Source organism: Solanum dulcamara, chromosome 8 (genome assembly GCF_947179165.1).
Source record: "Solanum dulcamara chromosome 8, daSolDulc1.2, whole genome shotgun sequence".
NCBI classification, from domain to species: Eukaryota; Viridiplantae; Streptophyta; class Magnoliopsida; order Solanales; family Solanaceae; genus Solanum; species Solanum dulcamara.
Genome location: NC_077244.1, coordinates 4,821,601 through 4,834,639, shown reverse-complemented (window position 1 = coordinate 4,834,639; position 13,039 = coordinate 4,821,601). Strand labels below are relative to the sequence as shown.

The window sequence follows — 13,039 nt, the reverse complement described above, 5'->3', positions numbered from 1 at the left end:
ATCACATGGTTCGCATACAGTATTTGGAAGCGGAAGCGCCAATACTTCAGTCAGTTCCCGTAGTTAATGAATTCTCATATATACCCAGACGAGCTTCCAGGCCTTCCTCCCGAATGGGAGATAGACTTTACCGTAGATGTGCTGCTAGATACCCATATGATATATATTCCTCCATACAGAATGGCATCTGCAGAATTAAAAGAGCTGAAGGAGCAGTTAAAAGATTTACTGGAAAAAGGCTTCATCAGACTCAGTACTGTACCTTGGGGAGCCCGGTATTATTTGTGTAAAAGAAAGATGGGTCGCTGCAGATGTGTATTGATTACAGGCATCTGAATAAGGTAACCATTAAGAATAAATACCCCATTCCTAGGATTGATGATTTGTTTGATCTATTGCAGGGTGCTAAGTGGTTTTCTAAGATAGACTTGCGATCGGGTTATCATCAGGTGCGGGTAAGAGAATAAGATATACCAAAGACAATATTCTGGACCCAATATGACCATTACGAGTACAAAGTGATGTCTTTTGGCCTGACAAATGCTCCAGCGGTATTCATAAACCTGATAAATCGGGTATTTAGACCATTCTTGGATATGTTCATAATTATATTTAGTGATGATATTCTGATTTATTCTCGGTCAGAAGTAGAGCATGCAAATCATCTGAGAGCGGTACTTGTAGTACTCTGACACCAGAAACTGTATGCTAAATTTTCCAAATGTGAATTTTGGTTGACTTTTGTGGTATTTATGGGACATATTGTCGGGGCTGATGGTATTCGGGTAGATACACTGAAGATTGAGGCTGTAAAGAACTAGCCTAGGCCGACGACATCTATAGAGGTACGCAGCTTCTTGGGATTAACAAGTTATTATAGGATATATGTAGAGAAATTTGCTTCAATTTCAGCACTACTGTCAAGATTAACTCAGAAGGGAGTTAAATTCCAGTGGACTCATGCCTGTCAACGAATCTTTCAGTTATTGAAAGAGAAATTGACTACAGCTCTAGTTCTAACTTTTCCAGAGGGACAAGATGGGTAAGTTATATATTGTGATGCTTCGGGTGTGGGAATAGGTTGTGTCTTGATGCAGTACAGCCAAGTTATAGCGTACGCTTCCCAGCAACTTAAAAAAAAAATATGAAAGAAGGGATAGGTAATGGGCATACTTAAAAGGACAACAATAAGAGGAACCCTCCTGAAGTATGAAGACACCGTATGAGGTTAGTTCAACATTCGAGGACGAATGTTCAAAAGGGGGGAAGAATGTTATAACCCGTATTTTGAACATTAGGGCATTTCGGGATAACGGTAATAAGTCAAGGGAAACGCTATGGTTGATCTTGTTGGATACAAAATTCTTATGACTAAATTGTAATTTCAACTTGGAAATATTAGAAAATGTAAGGGGCAAAATTTGGAATTTCTCATGGAGGATGTTATATCCCGTATTTTATACGGTTGGATGTTTTAAGGTAGCCGTGGTAAAGTTAAGGAAATGAACATCTTCCAAAATTTATTTAATATACAAGTTGGATATGAATATTATTTATGATCATTAATAGTGTGGAAATATTGGAAATGGCAAAGGGCAAAAAGGAAAATTCGCAAAGTGGCCTATGGTAATATTGTGAAAGGCTAGGGGTAAAATGGGAATTTCACAAAGTCTTCAAGAAGACTCATGTGGGCCCCACATGCCACATGGCAGCCCATTATTGGAGAAAAGGGGTGTGTTGGACCAATGAAACCTTGACATGTGTCACCACTTAGTTCTTGACAATTGTCGCCACTTAGGGCTTGACACGTGTCACCACTTAGGGGATGACATGTGTCACCCCTAAAGTTGTATATATATATATATGAGTCTTATGACTCATTAATTCCCATACTCATCTAGAGAGTTCAAGAGGGAGGAACCGAAATTACAAGAAAAAAAAGAGAAGAGGAGAGAAAGGAAGAGGAGAAACTAGAGAAACTAGAGAGAAAGCTACGAATTTAAGAGAAAAAGAGGTAAGTTCTTCGATTCCGTTTCATGAATTAATTATATAGGGTATACCATGATGTTATGAAGGTAATTGTAATGAAATTTTATGGTTTGAAGCAGCCCAAAACGTTATCAAACAGTCCCTAAGTTTCAGCTGCGCTAAAGGAAATTCCGAGGCAAGTTTTGGCGAGTTTTGGTGAATTTCGGGAAAGGTAAAGTTTTCTGTTTTGAACTGGAATTTATGATGATGTTATGAAGTATATTACATGTCTTAAAATATGCTGGAAGTGGAAAAAAATGTATAAGGATGTTTGACGTTGGAAACAAACTAAATGGAAGTCGTAGTAGTTAAATCGAAGTCGCCTAGTGTGTTGTTGTTGTGGTGCTGCAGTTTGGTGGTGGTTTAATTACGTGTTGCAGGGATGTAAAGTACTAAAAAATGGATGTGGGTGCTGCTGGTTTCAGCCACACAACCCTCCGTTTGGTATGACTACATATTTTACGAAATAAAGGTTAAAAACTCTATTTTGGTACCGTAGTTTGGAATGAGTTGTATAGAGCTTGTATTGTGTAAAGTTGAAGTGATTTACTTGTATACATGCTGCTGGCTGTTGTTGTTGGTATGGTTGTTGACATGGTGGCCGAGTTGAAAACTCGGGGATGTTCAAGTTACAGGGGAGATGCTGCCCGATTTTCGGTAGATTCGGAGCTAGTAATAAACTAGTCAAGAGACATGGATAAGGAAATGATTCCTATTGTTACTTGGGTGTAGAGTTGGAAATTGGAAAGTGAAAATTTATTAACCTTAGTATTAATTTCATGTTAAATAGGTTCAAGAGACGACGAGGCGAGCATAGTTAAGAGTAATCCGTAAGAGGTATGTAAAGCGAACCTTTCTTTCTTTTGGCATGTATTTGTTATAAGTATGTAAAGAATATTCTTTTGATTTTCATGTTTTGACATAAGTATGTAAAGCTAAAATTTGTTTTGGTATGGTATTTATGAAACAAAAATATGACTTTTATATAATTTCAAAGAGGTTCCTATTCCTAGAGCCATTAGGATGGACAATTCCTTGATTTCCAAAAGGTATTTTATTATGCTTCGATACGTCTATATGATTCCAGAAGATTTATTTTGATACAATCCGGGTAACTTTTGAAAGGTACTTGACATGAGTCTCGTCTCGATTTTTAAATGATAGCTCATTCTGATTATTCCATCGAGTCTCAAATATGATTTAATTTGCATTAGTTTCTCACTACTCCACTCGTGGATGCCCCAATGCTTCCTTCACCGAGCCCGGGCCGTGTTTTGTTTTCGTGCGTATTTCTCTGCATTATTCGCCGTGTCCCGACGTGAGGGGGCAGGTATGACATGTACCATGGGGTGGTAGATATTATGCCACGGAGTTATGCTGTGCCATGTACATATATGTTTGTGATATGATATGATATGATATGATATGATTTGATATGGCCATCTGATATGATATGATTTGTTACGGAGATATTCCCTACTCTGGTGTTATGCTGTGCCGTGGCGCCGATGATGGGAGGGCGACCACACTTTGTTCACCGAGTCCCATAATGGGGCCGGATATGACATATGTTTTTCTGTATACATTATCTGAGGTTTTGATCAGCATTTGATATCTCCGGACATTTTTCTCAGTTTTGTACATTCTATTGCGGTAATGACTTTACTTATTACAATCCAGTATATGGGGTTTGATAAACATTTGATATTTTTGGATATTTTGCTCATTTTTATACATTTTGCTCTGGTAATGACTTTACTGATTTCAGTCCATGCTTTATATACTCAGTACATTTTCCGTACTGACCCCCTTTCTTCGGGGGCTGCGTTACATGCCCGCAGGTACAGATGATTGGTTTGCTGATCCGCTTGCTTAGGACATCCACCATGTTGGTCGACAGTGCTCCTTTGTTCGGAGTTCTATTTTGGTACTGACACCTTCTGTTATATATATATATATATACGTTGTTCAGGGGTACGGTGGGGCCCTGTCCTGTCATATGACTAGGATATCATTCTGTAGAGGTCTGTAGACATAAGATGTGGGTTTTGTATATATGTTTTGGGTTTTTTTGTGTTTCGTGATGGCCTATCGGCCCTCGTGCGTTATATCTATTTTGTGATCTATTTAGAGATCCCTTCTAATAATTACCTATGTTTATTTGATTAATGTACTAAGTGGGGCTAAGGGTACGTATGGGTGCCCAACTAGGGCACTAGTCACGGCCTACGGAGTTGGGTCGTGACAATACCTATTCTGCGGCATAGGTGTACTGGCGGTGGATGAGGCATAGTTGTAAGGATTCTTTTGGAAGAAGGACTTGTTGCCCTTATTTTGCCTCTGTTCATTCTCATGGCCCGCTGATTTTACCTTCTTGCTCAGATGCTTCTCTCTGTCTTTTCTCTTCTCATTCTCCACCTATTGAGCATACACCATTAATCTGGAAATATCCATATCCGAGATCAATAATGCTGCTTTGCATTCCTTCTTCACATGCCTCCCTAATCCAGAGACGAACTTCCTCATCTTTGACCTCACATCTGGGATCATTTCTGGAGCATACCTGGACAGTTGAATGAACTTCAGGCCATACTCCTTAACTGTCATACCCTCCTGTTTCAGATTCACAAATTCCTCCACTTTCGCTTCCCTCAATTCTCAGGGAAAGAAGTGGTCAAGAAAGGCTCCCTCAAATTCATCCCACCTAGCAAGTTCAGCATCCTCACCTCTACCTTGTTCCCATTGGTTATACCAAATGTTTGCTACATCCTTGAGTTGATAAGACACCAACTCAACCCCCTCAATTTCCGTAGCATGCATAGCTTTCAAAATTTTCCATATCTCATCGATAAAATTTTAGGGGTCTTCGTCAACCTTAGAACCCGTGAATGCTGGCGGATTCATCCTCAGAAAGTCCCTAATTCTAGCGGCAGCAGACGGCTCTTGGGATTTAGAGCTAAGAGTCGGCCAACTCTGGTTACCATTTCGGGTAGCCATTAATTGCGTGAGCATTGCAATCGCCCCACGAAATTCTGCCTCTGATGTGGGCGCAGGTGGAGTAGCAGGCACTTGAGGTGCCTCCGCATACCTCGCTGGTCGGCCTCTATCCCTTGATTGGCGTACCTCTGACTGGGCATCTCGGGGTTATCAATATTCCTCTGGCTAGCCATACGTTTAGGAGGCATTATCTGTAACACATAAAGGTACGAATTAGAAAGGAGTTTTATAGAGTTTAACTCTATCGCACGAATTCAGAGTATGAAAGAAGTGAAACAGCTCCTAATGTCTCATAGCCTCCTGATTATAAGTGTGGTGCACAACACACTCATAAGCAAGACTCTACTAGACACGGCTTCATAGACTCTCTAAGACTCTTGAACTCTAGGCTCTGATATCATATTTGTCACGCCCCGGGAGGGTACCCTAGGCGTGACCGGCACTTGAAAGCCATTTCTGACCTTCAAGCGAACCACCTGATTCAATCACTCTATCATTCAGTCATATACGCTAAAAGGAAGGCTCAATCATAACATGCTACTTACAATATGAGGGACGAAGGCCAAACATGTTTAACTCAACAAAATAAGTGTAATAGGACTCCTCAAACTAACAGTCCAACCTCTTCACACTCTAGTCTATGAAGCCTCTATCAAAGTCTAGAAGGTGCCGATGAAAAGCCCATGGCTACCAAAAATCAAAATAAAGGAAACGGCAACAAAACTATGTGAGGGAGCTCAACATCCTCCGGAAACTAGCATGACTCACCAAGTAGCTGGGAGTGTATGCGGATCTTCAACGGAGCGCCGATTGATGATCTCTAGTACCTGTCTCTGCATCATGAAATGATGCAGGCCAAATGGCGTTAGTACATGGAATGTACGAGTATGTAAAATGGCGGGATGAAACAAACATCAAGAAAACATCAATATCAACTCAGGATCTCAACTCATATATATATATATATATATATATATATATATATATATATATATATATATATATATATATATATATATATATATATATATATATATACATACATAACAACTCACTCAAGTGTCCTAAGTCTAACAAAAAGTAGTTTAGACGGGACAAACTCATAAACCACTCAACTCAACTGACTCGGAGCACTATCAAGACCTAAATGAGAGTTTCTCTTATCCGACAACCATCACCTATGAGCCAATGATAGTACAACAATCAGACGTTGTTGCCACGTCCGTCTATACCTTGCCAGGGAATAAATGCCTCCCTAATCATGGATTCCGTCGATTAGTCAAATCCTATCATTTCAGGACAATAAAAATGGGTAAACATCCAACTTTAATGGTTCGATCCCACGGGAAGCATCCGACTTTAACGGTTCCATCCCTACCTGCATTGGCGGCGTAGTTTCTGGGGTTCGAGTATGGACTATACTCTCACCCGCTTCGGTGCTCGATACTCCTTCCATGACTCCATGCTCACAAGACTCCATACAATCATCTCAAACAAGCCCTCACGGCTAGTTTCATGTGGAACATTGCCCACTCCTCAACTCTATCCTAATTTCAACTCAATTAAGTCATAATGACAAGTTCCATTTAGGACCTCGTCCACTCGTCAATTTTATCCTCCAATCAACTCAATCAAGCCTCATTTAGATAAACATTTATGACATCTCCTCAAGACTCATCACAACTCTATGACTTTAGCTCAACAATTCAAGTAGAATAACCTATTTAAGGAAATTGACTTATGCAACATAATCACATGGTTAAAGAGATCAACAAAACATATTAATAAGTCCTCTCCATCAACTCACACTAACATGAAGGTTTTAGGAACTTTTTAGCTCAATAACATCAACACATATAGCATTAAATAAATAGGGGACAAAACTCATTCAAACATAAATCATACCAAGAAACTCCATTTTCATGGACATCTAACCTCAAAGCAAGAGTAGGGAACATGGGTGGACTCAACCCATGTTTTGGATAGCCTTACATACCTTAGAATAGGTTCTTGAAGAAACCTTGATGTTGGGTCTTCAATGTAGAACTCGAATCTTGAAGCTCTTGGAACTCTTCTTGTTGGAAATAGGGAAGAAGAAGAAGAGAGAGAAAGAGAAAAACTCCTAGGGCTTTTTAGAGAGAGAGAGGGGCTGTAAAATATGATCTCAAAATGGTCTAGGGTGATACATATATATAATTTGGGTAAGTTCCCAAATTGCCCCTTCTCAAAAAGTTTTGAAAATAGGCTAAAATGCTTCTAGCGCGATAGTGGCGCATCACGCTAGTGCAGCGCCAGGCCGATTATGCCTAAAAACCTGCACAACTTTTAGTGGCGCGCCGCGCCAGAGCCCAAACTACTGAGGCACATTCTTGGCGCGATAGTGGTGCATCGCGCCCTTACAGCACCAAGGCTATATTTTCTGGGTTCTGGAAATTTGGCCTGAAAAACCCTGCACACCTCGTAGTGGCGCGTTGCGCCAGGGGCCAAACTACTGAGGCGTGTTCCTGGCGCGATAGTGGCGCATCGCGCCACTGCGGCACCAAGCCCAGATTCCCAGTAGTTGAAACCCAGGCCTGAAAATCCCTGAATGTAGGGGAGGACTCTCCAATAAGCTGAGTGTAAATAGATCCTCAATGGTGCACCTATTGATGATATCTTAAACTTGTCTTTGCATCATGAATGATGCAGGTCCAAATGGACATCAGTACGTGAATGTATGAGTATATAATATGGCAGAATGAAACAATACCGGTTCAAATATCTCAAGTCATAAAGATAAGAGATACTCAATCAAGGTGTCATAAATCTAAAGTAAGAATACAGTTTAGACAGAGACCAATCATATACCATCCAATCAAATCCAATCATATACAATATAGTTCAATCAAATCATTTACAATTCGATATGATCCAATCCAATCATATACATTCCGATTCAATCCAATCATATATCATCCAATCCAATCCAATCATATACAATCGGTTCAATCTAATCATATACAATCCCATCCAATCCAATCATATACCATACGATCCAATCCAATCATATATCATCTAATCCAATCCAATCACATATCATCTAATCCAATCCAATTACATATCATCTAATCCAATCCAATCATATACAATCAACTTAACAATCAAGTCAAAGGACTCAACTCAATATATATGCAAATTAGAATTTAACAACATTTTACCATTCGACTCAATCATCTACAATCACAATCAAACCAATCATATCATGCATAATCCACTCAATTTAGGAGTTTTTCTAACCGACAAACATCACCTATGAGCTAGTGCTGTACAACAAGCTGATGTTGTTGCCACGTCCGTCTATACTTTACTAGGATATGAATGAATTAACCAATCATGGATCCATCAATCAATCTACGTTGGCTACATAGTTCATGGAGTTCGAGTATGGACTATACTCTTACCCAATTTGATGCTTAATACTCCTCCCAAAACTCAATATACTCATACCTATCAAGTGAGTAAAATATTCAAAATACTCATTTAGTCTCTTTGGACTTTAGTTTCAAATCAACTCATTTAGTCTCATTGGACTCTTTTCAAAACTCAATCAATCTGGTTTCATTGAACCTTCTTTCACAATCAACTCATCATAATCATCAAACTCTTCTCTTTAAATTTGATACCATATCAACTCAATGAATGCAAAAAATATTAGATGCATTTAAAACATCATTTCAACTCCTCAACTCAAGCTCAAAATATACATTTTTATGTAAAAATGCTCAACTCGTTTATACTCAAAATACTCATGTTCAAAAATGATAATTTAGAGACTTCTCAAACTCAACTCATGCTTAAACTCTTTTTAAATCAAAGATGAAAATAGTCATTCTTTAAACTCAAAATAGTGTATAAATAGTTTATGCAAAAATATTCACAAATCATTTATTTAAAACTCCTTCTCAATCAATCATTTTTCCTTAGTTAAATAAACATCATTCACTTCATCATCAAACATCATCATTCACATCATTATCAAACATCATCATTCACATCATCATCAAACATCTTGCTCCAAAATCCCTATTTAATTCTATGTTTAATTTATAGAGACAAAAGGACATTCTAGCTCTACCAAGGTTTCGTTCCTTTTTATGCCATTCACATTCATAACTATCCCAATTCATTCTTTTCATTTCAATCAATACATATACACAAAAACCATCAATTTCAACCTCAAGACAATTATGACAAAAATAAATCTCATCTTGGGTTCATGTGAATGAATACATGAATTCATACTTTTACCTAAACTCAACTCAAGAACACCATCAATACATATGAATTTATAGAAAAAAATTCATTTGTAGTCAATATGTAGCTATAGTTTATGAAATAAATATGAAAGATAATTATTCAATAATTCAAGTCATGAAAATCATCAATCAATTAATAGTATATATAAATATTCTATAGTTTAGGAAAAATTCAAGAAAACCTTCATAGAAGGTTCAAGCCTTTCACAACTTCCATCCAACACATCTATGGGGCATATGGAAGAACTCAATCCATATTTTAGGTTAGACTTACATACCTTAGAGTAGATTTTGAAGAAACCTTGATGTTAGGTCTTCAATGGGAAGCTTGAATCCTTGAGCTTTTAAGAGAAATTTTTGTTGGAGATGATTTGAGAGAGAAGAGGATGAAAATTAGGGTTCCTTGGAGGTGAGAAGACTGAAAAATTGATCTCAAAACATTCCAATATAGTGTATATATATTTAGGGAAAATGTCCAAGTTGCCCCTCATCAAAAATCTGGAAAATGGGCCAAAAATCCTGCAGGGGCTATAGTGGCACGCCGCGCCAAGGGCCAAACTACAGAGACTAGTTTCTGGCGCTATAGTGGCGTCGGGTGCCACTGTAGCCCCAGGCCTGAAATTTCTGCAGTTATAGTCTATAGTAAAATGGTCATAACTTTTGACTTCGAACTCAAAGAAATACAATCTTGGTGGAGTTGGAAAGAAGACTTAAAAATCTTTAATTTTTTAGGTCATGAGCCACCCAATTTATTATATTCTAGGAGATATGGTCATTTGACGTTGACCCTTATACAAACTCATTCGGAAACTTAGCCGATAAACATTCTTTGGACTCAGCTTGGTGTTAGAGATCCCTTATGACTCTAAACCACATCTAATACTCTTCAAATACTTAGGAATTGATCCTAACTTAGATATAAAATTAGAAGTCATTCGGTTCGAGTCTACACACACGTGAAGAAATATTCGGGTCTTTCAAAAAATATTCGGGGTGTTACAGTTTTCTTTATAACCCTCGAAAGAAACTGTGACACCCCGGAAAAGTTTTCGCAAATAATCAAACATTTCTTCACGTGTGGGTAGGCTCGGGCCGGAGGACTTGTAATTCTACATATGAGTTAGGATTAATTCCTAAGTATTTGAATTTTTTAGATGTGTTTAGGGGTCATAGGGATCTCTAACACCAAATCGAGTCCAAAGAACGCCAATCGATTAAGTTTTCGGACGAGTTAGTATAAGTGTCAACTTCAAACGACCATATCTCCTAGTATATAAATAACTGGGTGGACCACAACCTACCAAATTAAAGGTCTTTGAGTCTTCTTTCCAACGCCACCAAGATTGCAATTTTTGGAGTTCGGAGTCAAAAGTTATGGCCATTTTACTACGAACTAGCACTGCAGGAATATTCAGGCCTGGGCGAAATATAGGCTTGGCGCCCCAGTGGCGCGACGCGCCACTATAGCGCCAGAAAACAGCCTCAGTAGTTTGATCCTTGGCGCGACGCGCCACTATTAGATGTGCAGGGTTTTAGGCCTATTTTGGCTTGGCGCTGCAGTGGCGCGACGCGCCACTATAGCGCCAACAAGACTTTTTGCCCAATTTTTAGATTTTTGAAGAGGGGCAACTTGGACTTTTTCCAAATTATATATACACCATTCTTGGACGTTTTTGGACCATTTTTCAGTCCTCTCTCTCTCTCTAAAAAGCCCTAAATATTTTTCCCTCTCTTCTTCTTCTTCTTCTCCAAATCCATCTCCAACAAAGGGTGCCTTCAAGAGTTTCAAGGATTCAAGTCTTCCATTGAAGACCTAACATCAAGTTCCTTCAAAGTCTTCAAACAAGGTATGTAAGTCTAACCTAAAATATGGATTGAGTTCTTCCATATGCCCATAGATGTGTTGAATAGGAGTTGTGAAAGAGTTGAACCTTCTAAGAAGGTTTTCTTGAAAGTTTTCCTAAACTATAGAAGGTTTTTAGATACTATTGGTTGATTGATGTTTTTAATGATTTGAGTTACTAAATAGTTATATTTCATATTATTAACTACAAATGTATCTTTGTATATAGATTTATAGGTATTGACGATATTCTTGAGTTGAGTTTTGTTGAAGGTATGGATTCATGTTTCATTCACATGAACCCAAGATGAGATTTCTTTGGTCATAATTTGTCTTGAGTTGAGGTGGATGGTTTTGTGTATATATGTATTGATTGGAATGAAAAGGATGAATTGGATAGTTAAGAATGTCCCTTTGTTTCTATAATGTGAACATAAGACTAAAATGAAGATTTGCGGAGTAGATGTTTGATAATGATGTGATGATAATATTTGATGGTGACGTGAATGACGATGTTTTGATGATGGTGTGAGTGATGATGTGAATAGTGATTATTTAATATGCGTAGAATGATTGATGAAGAGGTATATTGATGAGGATGTTGTGTGATGAAGTGGATTGGAGTCTAATGTGATTTTGTGGTATATGATGTGCATAATTTGAGTTGATTGGAGTCTTAGAAATATTTTAAAAATAAATTATCTCTTAAGGAGGAGCTTTAAATAAATTAATTGTGAACCTTTTTGCATAAACTACTTATACACTATTTTGAGTCTAAAGAATTATTAGTTTTATCTTTGATTTAGAAAAGAATTTAAGTATGAGTTGAGTATGAAGAGCCTTTAAATGAGTTGAGTATCGTTACATTAAAGTATTTATTTTGAGTTTGAGTTGAGGAGTTGAAATTATATTTTGATGTACATAACATTTTCTACATTCATTGAGTCGAGATTGTATTAAGTTTTAAAGAGAAGAGTTTGATGATTTGAGATGAGTCGATTTGAAAAAAAAGGTCCAATGAGACTTGTCATTATGAGTTAATTGAGTTGAAATGAGAACAAAGTTGATGAGGTGGCAATGTTCCACATGAAACTAGCCGTGAGGGCTTGTTTGAGATGATTGAAGGAGTTTTATGAGCATGGAGTCATGGGAGGAGTATCGAGCACCGAATTGAGCAAGAGTACAGTCCGTACTTGAACCCAATACCTGTGTTGCCAAACATAGGGGGGATTGAACCGTTAAGTCGGATGCTTCCCCGAGAGATTTGTCCTGACATTATAGGACTTTGTTGGATTGGATCCATGAGGTTCGTCGTTCATGCCCTGGCAAGGTATGAACGGGCGTGGCAACGACGTCGTTTCGTTGTACCTTCACTGGCTCATAAGTGTTGGTTGTCGGTTAAGAGAAACTCCCATTTAGGTCTTGATAGTACTCTGAGTCAGTTGAGTTGAGTGAGTTGCTATATGCTTATGAGTTAGTCCGGTCTACACTATTTCTTGTTAGACTTAGGACACTTGAGTGAGTTGTTACATATTTATTGAGTTGAGTCCTTTGAGTTGAATTGTAAAACGTTGCATAATTTAATTTGCATATTTACTGAGTTGAGTCCTTTGAGCTGATTGTTGAGTTGAGTGTATATAATCGGATTGCACATGATTGAAAGGGATCGAATTGTAAATGAGTTGATTGAACGGTATTGTGTATGATTGGATTGGACTGTATGGTATATGATTGATCTTTGTCTAAAAATGTATTAGTACTTTAGACTTATGACGCCTTGTTGAGTCTCTCTTATCTTTTCAATTTGAGATATTTGGACCGCTGCTATTCTTCCTTGAGGTATGTTTCATTCTGCCATTTTACATACCAGTACATT

The 13,039-nt window shown here is 38.0% G+C and overlaps 1 long non-coding RNA gene across 1 annotated transcript; it reads left to right on the top strand.

The window, feature by feature from the left end:
- Nucleotides 1-1,935: 1,935 nt before the first annotated feature.
- Nucleotides 1,936-2,890, top strand: LOC129901543 (uncharacterized). The gene is made up of 3 exons (XR_008769857.1): nt 1,936-2,014; nt 2,109-2,200; nt 2,819-2,890. It is a non-coding gene; the product is annotated as an uncharacterized LOC129901543 (long non-coding RNA).
- Nucleotides 2,891-13,039: the final 10,149 nt, after the last annotated feature.